We start from the raw sequence: 9,257 nt of genomic DNA, 5'->3' as shown, positions 1-9,257 counted from the left end.
AATTAGGAAAAGATATTATTTAGTTTTAAACTAATTAGGATTAGATATAAAAGAGGAAAGAAACTTTTCTTCTGGGGATCATTCCACCTCAGCCCAATTTATAATTCACCAGAATCATAGTTTTCACTCTTTTCCATGAGCAACTAAACCTCCACTGTTAAGGTTAGGAGCTCTGTCTATTGTATGGATTGATTTTATTGCTTTTTCTATTTTAATTCATGTACTGATTTATAATTCAAGAATTGTTTTTGTTCTCTATTTTATAAAATTGGGTGGAACGGAAGTATGACCCTCTTTCTAATTGAATTCTTGTATAACTTGGAAAAGCTCTTTACTTGAACAACAGCTTGAAAACATATTCTCCTGAATTTTTAATTGTCTGTATTTAATAGGATACGTGACATATAATCCTCTTATATTTGGATAATTAGAATTTTTGTGGCATAATAACTAGAATTAAATTTCACCCCCTAATTGGAATTAATTGACCAAGGAATTGGCGGTTGATGAGAGTTAGAGGAGATTAGAAAGGTCTAAGGAATTAGGGTCTAGTCACATATAGTTTGCCAGGAATTAAATCTTGCATGATTAAAATAAATCAATAAGAAAAGTCAATCCAGAAAATAGATAACTCTGAAGCCTTAACTGCTTTCTCCATATTTTGTTTCCAACTTATCTACGTGCCTGTCTTCTAATTTTCTGAATTTATTGTTTAATGCTCTTTGAACTCTCAAACACCATTTTCTATTTGTCTAACTAAGTAAATTAATTAACCATTGTTGCTTAATCCATAATCCTCGTGGGATCGACCCTCACTCACCTGAGGTATTACTTGGTACGACCCGATGCACTTGCCGGTTAGTTTGTGGTTGTAAATTTCGCACCACATAGCAGCATTGTCACGATTTCTACCTGCAGTCGTAGCAAAATTGTCACATTTTTTCCATATCCTAAGAAAAGATAGAGAGTTCAAATGGACAAATGAGTGTGAATAGGCATTCATCAAATTTAAGAATCTACTTAGCTCACCGCCCATACTTCGAAAACCACAACAAGGTAGGACACTTTATCTATATTTGTCAATTTTTCTTGATGCAATTAGTTCTATACTTGTCACAGAAATTGATAAAGAACAACACGCAGTATATTTCATAAGCAAAGTATTGCAAGGTGCAAAAACAAGATATCCTGCAATAGAAAAATTGGCATTTGGATTGATAACAATGGCTCGGTGGTAGACATTATTTTCAAAATAATCAAGTCATAATCCGAACAAGCCAACCATTGCGTCAGGTATTAGGATGACTGATGAGCGGATAATTTATACGCTTTTTGGCATTGTTTTTAGTATGTTTTTAGTATGTTTTAGTTAATTTTTATTATATTTTTATTGGTTTTTATTTAAAATTCACTTTTTTGGACTTTACTATGAGTTTGTGTATTTTTTTGTGATTTCAGATATTTTCTGGCTGAAATTGAGGGACCTGAGCAAAAATCTGATTCAGAGGCTGAAAAAGGACTGCAGATGCTGTTGGATTCTGACCTCCCTGTACTCGAAGTGGATTTTCTGGAGCTACAGAAGCCTAATTGGCGCTCTATCAATTGCGTTGAAAAGTAGACATCCTGGGCTTTCCAGCAATATATAATAGTCCATACTTTGCCTGAGATTTGATGGCCCAAACAGGCGTTTCAAGTCAGCTCAAGAATTCTGGCGTTTAACGCCAGAACTGGCACAAAAGCTAGAGTTAAACGCCCAAACTGGCACAAAATCTGGCGTTTAACTCCAAGAAAAGTCTCTACACATGAAAGCTTCAATGATCAGCCCAAGCACACACCAAGTGGGCCCGGAAGTGGATTTTTACGTCATTTACTCATTTCTGTAAACCCTAGGCTACTAGTTCGCTATAAATAGAACCTTTTGCTATTGTATTTTCATCTTCGGATCATCTTCGAGTAGTCTTATGCTATCTTAGATCACATTTTGGGGGCTGGTCTCACGGCCATACCTAAACCTTGTTCTTATGTATTTTCAACGGTGGAGTTTCTACACACCATAGATTAAGGTGTGGAGCTCTGCTGTTCCTCATGAATTAATGCAACTACTATTGTTCTTCTATTCAATTCACGCCTACTTCTTCTCTAAGATATCACTTGTTCTTCAAAATAATGAATGTGATGATCTGTGACACTCATCATCATTCTCACCTATGAACGTGTGCCTGACAACCACCTCTGTTCTACCTTCAATTGAGTGTGTATCTCTTGGATTCCTTAATCAGAATCTTCGTGGTATAAGCTAGAATCCATTGGTGGCCATTCTTGAGAATCCGGAAAGTCTAAACCTTGTCTGTGGTATTCCGAGTAGGATTCAGGGATTGAATGACTGTGACGAGCTTCAAACTCGCAAGTGTTGGGCATAGTGACAGACGCAAAAGGATCAATGGATCCTATTCCAACATGATCGAGAACCGACAGATGATTAGTCGTGCTGTGAAAGAGCACGTAGAACATTTTTACTGAGAGGACAGGATGTAGCCATTGACAACGGTGATGCCCAACATACAGCTTGCCATGGAAAGGAGTAAGAAGGATTGGATGAAGACAGTAGGAAAGCAGAGAGACAGAAGGGACAAAGCATCTCCATACGCTTATCTGAAATTCTCACCAATGAATTACATAAGTATCTCTATCTTTATTTTATGTCTTATTTATCTTTTAATCATTAATCCTCCATGATCATTTGAATCCGCCTGACTAAGATTTACAAGATGACCATAGCTTGCTTCATACCGACAATCTCCGTGGGATCGACCCTTACTCGCGTAAGGTTTATTACTTGGACGACCCAGTGCACTTGCTGGTTAGTTGTGCGAAGTTGTGATAAATAGTTGAGATTACAATTGTGCGTACCATGTTTATGGCGCCATTGATGATCACAATTTCGTGCACCAAGTTTTTGGCGCCGTTGCCGGAGATTGTTCGAGTTTGGACAACTGACGGTTCATCTTGTTGCTTATATTAGGTAATTTTATTTTATTTTATTCTTCATAGTTCTTAAGAATGAATTCTAGAGTTTCAGGTGATGTTTTTATCATCACAAAGGCTGATTGATTCTCATCAATTTAGCTCTTGAATGTAATGTCCTGCTGAAGCTTGGCTAGCCATGTCTAATCTTTTTAGACTGCAGCTTTAGACTAGCATTGCATGATTCTTGGAATTCTCATTAAGAATTTTGAACCCTTTATTTTTCTTTTCCATATAACTTTCGAAAAAAGCACAAAAAAAATTTTAAAATCATAAAATCAAAAATATTTTATGTTTCTTGTTTGAGTCTAGTGTCTAATTTTAAGTTTGGTATCAATTGCATGTTTTTATTCTTATAATTTTCGAAAATTACATGCATTATGTTCTTCATTGATCTTCAAGATGTTCTTGATGATTTCCTTACTCTGATCTTTAAATTCTCTTGTTTTGTGTGTTTAGTTGTTTCCTACATGCATCTTTAAATTATTATAGTCCTTAGTATACAAACTTCTAAGTTTGGTGTCTTGCATGCATTGTTTAAATTGATCTTAGTTGCATTTTTATTATTTCTCATCATTAAAAAAATTCAAAAATTTTTCAAAATTGTGTCTTTTCAAGTCAATAATACAGAGAATTGAAGACTCAGAACATGCATCAGAGGAATTACACAGAAAAAGCTGGGCGTTCAAAACGCCCAGTGAGGAAGGAAAACTGGCGTTTAAATGCCAGCCAGGGTACCTGGCTTTGGGCGTTAAACGCCCAAAAAGGTAGTGTTTTGGGCGTTAAACGCCAGAATGGATACCATTCTGGGCGTTTAACGCCAGGATGACACAAGAGGGAAGATTTTGTTTTTAATTCATTTTTTTTAAGTTTTCATAATTTTTCAAAATCAAATCTTTTTCAAATCATATCTTTTCAATCATATCTTTTCAATCATATCTTTTCAAAATCAATTTCAAAAATACTTGCTAACAATTAATGATTTGATTCAAGAATTTCAAGTATGCTGCTTTTTTGTTAAGAAAGGTTTAATATCTGAATCATATCTTTTAAATTACTTGTTAGCCAAGTCATTAATTTTAAAAAAAATCAAATCTTTTTAAATTGTTTTTCAACCATATCTTTTCAATCATACCTTTTCAATCATATCTTCTTAATCACATCTTTTTCAAAATTAATTTTCAATCATATCTTTTTTATTTCTAATTTCAAAAATCTTTTTCAAAAATCACTTAATTTCTTTCCCAACTCTAATTTTCGAAAATCATCAATCAAATTTTCAAAATTTCTTTTAATTATTTCAAAATCTTTTACTTTATTTTCGAAAATTCTTCCCCTCTTTTCACATCCTTCTATTTAAGGACTAACACTCCTCCACTATCAACAATTCGAACTCTATCTCTCTTGATAAGTTCGAATTCTTCTCTTTCTACCTCCTCCTTCTATTCTTCTTTTCCTCTGACACCTCAAGGAATCTCTATACTATGACATAGAGGATTCCATACTTTCTTGTTCTCTTCTCTTTCATATGAGCAGGAGCAAAGACAAAAGCATTGTTGTTGAGGCTAATCCTAAACCTGAAAGGACCTTGAAGCGAAAGCTAAGAGAAGAAAAAGCACAACTCTCTGGAGAGGACCTGACAGAAATCTTTAAACAAGAAGATATAGCAGCCGAAAACAACAACAATGCCAACAATGCAAGGAAGGTGCTTGGTGACTTTACTGCACCTACTCCCGACTTCTATGGGAGAAGCATATCTATCCCTGCCATTGGAGTAAACAACTTTGAGCTTAAGCCTCAATTAGTTTCTCTGATGCAACAAAATTACAAGTTTCATGGACTTCCATTGGAAGATCCTCATCAGTTCTTAGCTGAATTCTTGCAAATCTGTGACACTGTCAAGACCAATGGGGTTGACCCTGAGGTCTACAGACTTATGCTATTCCCTTTTGCTGTAAGAGACAGAGCTAGGATATGGTTGGACTCACAACCTAAGGAAAGCCTGAACTCTTGGGAAAAGCTAGTCAATGCCTTCTTGGCAAAATTCTTTCCACCTCAAAAATTGAGCAAGCTTAGAGTGGAAGTCCAAACCTTTAGACAGAAGGAAGGTGAATCCCTCTATGAAGCTTGGGAAAGATACAAACAATTGATCAGAATGTGTCCTTCTAACATGCTTTCAGAATGGAGCATCATAGGTATCTTCTATGATGGTCTGTCTAAACTGTCCAAGATGTCATTGGACAGCTCTGCTGGAGGATCTTTTCATCTGAAGAAGACGCCTGCAGAAGCTCAGGAACTCATTGAAATGGTTGCAAATAACCAATTCATGTACACTTCTGAAAGGAATCCTATGAATAATGGGAAAAATCAGAAGAAAGGAGTTCTTGAGATTGATACTCTGAATGCCATATTGGCTCAGCACAAAATATTGACTCAGCAAGTCAATATGATTTCTCAAAGTCTATCTGGAATGCAAGCTGCACCAGGCAGTACTAAGGACGCTTCATCTGAAGAAGAAGCTTATGATCCTGAGAACCCATCAATGGAAGAGGTAAATTACATGGGAGAATCCTATGGAAATACCTATAATCCTTCATAGAGAAATCATCCAAATCTTTCATGGAAGGACCAACAGAGGCCTCAACAAGGCTTCAACAACAATAATGGTGGAAGAAACAGGGTTAGCAATAGTAAGCCTTTTCCATCATCTTCTCAGCAGCAGACAGAGAGTTCTAAGCAGAGCCACTCTGACTTAGCAACCATAGTCTCTGATCTAATTAAAACCACTCAAAGTTTCATGATTGAAACAAGATCCTCCATTAGAAATTTGGAGGCACAAGTGGGTCAGCTGAGCAAGAAAATTACTGAACTCCCTCCTAGTACTCTTCCAAGCAATACAGAAGAGAATCCAAAAGGAGAGTGTAAGGCCATCAACATGACCCACACGACCGAACTTGGAGAGGAGGAAGAGACAGTGATCACCACTGAGGAAGACCTCAATGGACGTCCACTGGCCTCCAAGGAGTTCCCTCAGTAAGAACCCTGGGAATCTGAGGCTCACACTGAGACCATAGAGATTCCATTGGATTTACTTCTGCCATTCATGAGCTCTGATGAGTATTCTTCCTCTGAAGAGGATGAAGATGTTACTGAAGAGCAAGTTGCTAAGTACCTTGGAGCAATCATGAAGCTAAATGACAAGTTATTTGGTAATGAGACTTGGGAAGATGAACCTCCTTTGCTCACCAAAGAACTGGATGACTTGACTAGGCAGAGATTACCTCAAAAGAGACAGGATCCTGGGAAGTTCTCAATACCTTGTACCATAGGCACCATGACCTTTGAGAAGGCCCTGTGTGACCTAGGGTCAAGTATAAACCTCATGCCTCTCTCTGTAATGGAGAAGCTAGGGATCCTTGAGGTACAAGCTGCAAGAATCTCACTAGAGATGGCAGACAATTCAAGGAAACAGGCTTATGGACTTGTAGAGGATGTCTTGGTAAAGGTTGAAGACCACTACATCCCTGCTGATTTCATAATCCTAGAGACTGGAAAGTGTATGGATGAATCCATCATCCTTGGCAGACCCTTCCTAACCACAGTAAAGGCTGTGATTGATGTTGACAGAGGAGAATTGATCATTCAAGTGAGTAAGGACTCCCTTGTGTTTAAAGCTCAAGGATATCCCTCTGTAACCATGGAAAGGAAGCATAAAGAGCTTCTCTCAATACAGAGTCAAACAGAGCCCCCACAGTTAAACTCTAAGTTTGGTGTTGGGAGGCCACAACCAAACTTTAAGTTTGGTGTTGAACCCCCACATTCAAACTCTAAGTTTGGTGTTGGGAGGTTCCAACATTGCTCTGAACATCTGTGAGGCTCCATGAGAGCCCACTGTCAAGCTACTGACATTAAAAAAGCGTTTGTTGGGAGGCAACCCAATTTTATTATATCTATTTATTTTCCATTATTATTTCATGTTTTCTATAGGTTGATGATCATGTGAAGTCACAAAAATAATTGAAAAAGCAAAAACAGAATGAAAAACAGCACACCCTGGAGGAGAAACTTACTGGCATTTAAATGCCAGTGAGGGTAGCAGAATGGGCGTTAAACGCCCAGTCTGGCACCATTCTGGGCGTTTAATACCAGAAAGGGGCACCAGACTGGCGTTTAACGCCAGAAAAGGGCAAGAAGCTGGCGTTCAATGCCAGAAATGGGCAGCAGCCTGGCGTTTAATGTCAGGATTGGCAGAAAGGGGCATTTTGCACGCCACTTGGTGCAGGAATGAGCTATCCTTGACACCTCAGGATCTGTGGACCCCACAGGATCCCCACCTACCTCATCTCTCTCTCTCTCTTCTTCACCCATTCACCAATCACCTCAATACCTCTTCCCCAAAAACCCCTCACCTATCAAATCCTACCCTCTTCTCCATAAACCCTTCACCAATCCATATCCCTCTATCAAAAATCCCACCTACCTCACCATCCAAATTCAAACCACTTTTCCTTCCAAACCCACCCATACATGACCAAACCCTACCCCTCTCTCCACCCCTATATAAACCCATCTTCACCCCCCTCATTTTCACACATCATACACACTATTTCTCCCCCTTGGCCGAATCACTCCCACTTCTCCATCTCCTCCATTTTCTTCTTCTTCTAATCTTTTCTTTCTTCTTTTGCTCGAGGACGAGCAAACCTTCTAAGTTTGGTGTGGTAAAAGTGTTGCTTTTTATTTTTCCATAACCATTTATGGCACCTAAGGCCGGAGAAACCTCTAGAAAGAGGAAAGGAAAGGCAAAAGCTTCCACCTCCGAGTCATGGGAGATGGAGAGATTCATCTCAAGGGTGCATGAAGACCACTTCTATGAAGTTGTGGCCAAGAAGAAGGTGATCCCCGAGGTCCCTTTCAAACTCAAAAAGAGTGAATATCCGGAGATCCGACATGAGATCCGAAGAAGAGGTTGGGAAGTTCTCACCAACCCCATTCAACAAGTCGGGATCTTAAGGGTTCAAGAGTTCTATGCCAATGCATGGATCACCAAGAACCATGATCAAAGTGTGAATCCGGACCCAAAGAATTGGCTTACAATGGTTCGGGGGAAATGCTTAGATTTTAGTCCAGAGAATGTAAGGTTGGCATTCAACTTGCCCATTATGCAAGGAGATGCACACCCCTATACTAGAAGGGTCAACTTTGATCAAAGGTTGGACCAAGTCATCGTAGACATTTGTGAAGAGGGCGCTCAATGGAAGAGAGATTCAAGAGGGAAGCCGGTTCAACTAAGATGGCATGACCTCAAACCCGTGGCCAGGGGATGGTTGGAGTTTATCCAACGCTCAATTATTCCTACTAGCAACCGGTCTAAAGCTATTATAGATCGGGCTATCATGATTCATAGCATCATGATTGGAGAGAAAATAGAAGTTCATGAGGTTATATCCCAAGAACTCTATAAGGTGGCGGACAAGTCCTCTACTTTGGCAAGGTTAGCCTTCCCTCATCTCATTTGTCACCTCTGTAATTCAGCTGGAATTGACATAGAGGAAGACATTCTCATTGATGAGGACAAGCCCATCACTAAGAAAAGGATGGAGCAAACAAGAGATCCCACTCATGGACATAAAAATGAGAAAATTCCTCATCATGAAATCCCTGAGATGCCTCAAGGGATGCATTTTCCTCCACAAAACTATTGGGAGCAAATTAACACCTCCCTAGGAGAATTAAGTTCCAACATGAGACAACTAAGGGTGGAGCACCAAGAACATTCCATCCTCCTCCATTAAATTAGAGAAGACCAAAGAACCATGAGAGAGGAGCAACAAAGGCAAGGAAGAGACATTGAGGAGCTCAAGCACTCCATAAGATCTTCAAGAGGAAGAACAAGCCGCCATCACTAAGGTGGACCCGTTCTTTAATTTCCTTGTTCTTTAATTTTCTGTTTTTCGAATTTTTATGCTTTATGTTTATCTCTGTTTGAGTCTTTATTACATGATCATTAGTGTCATAGTGTCTATGCCTTAAAGTTATGAATGTCCTATGAATCCATCACCTTTCTTAAATGAAAAATGTTCTTAATTGAAAAAGAAAAAGAAGTGCATGAATTTTGAATTTTATAACAGATTAATTATTTTGATGTGGTGGCAATACTTTTATTTTCTGAATGCATGCTTGAACAGTGCATATGTCTTTTGAATTTGTTGTTCATGAATGTTAAAATTGTT

General features: G+C 38.5%; 1 non-coding gene across 1 annotated transcript; it reads right to left on the bottom strand.

Annotated features, from left to right (window-relative positions):
• Window positions 1-5,092: 5,092 nt before the first annotated feature.
• Window positions 5,093-5,200, bottom strand: LOC148554514 (small nucleolar RNA R71). Its single transcript, XR_015887583.1, has one exon. It is a non-coding gene; the product is annotated as a small nucleolar RNA R71 (small nucleolar RNA).
• Between the last annotated feature and the right edge of the window lie 4,057 nt (window positions 5,201-9,257).

Source organism: Arachis ipaensis, chromosome B6 (assembly GCF_059453495.1).
Source record: "Arachis ipaensis isolate K30076 ecotype BB chromosome B6, ASM5945349v1, whole genome shotgun sequence".
Classification (NCBI taxonomy): Eukaryota; Viridiplantae; Streptophyta; class Magnoliopsida; order Fabales; family Fabaceae; genus Arachis; species Arachis ipaensis.
The sequence above is the reverse complement of the archived record's forward strand: the minus strand, read 5'-3'. Positions and strand labels throughout refer to the sequence as shown.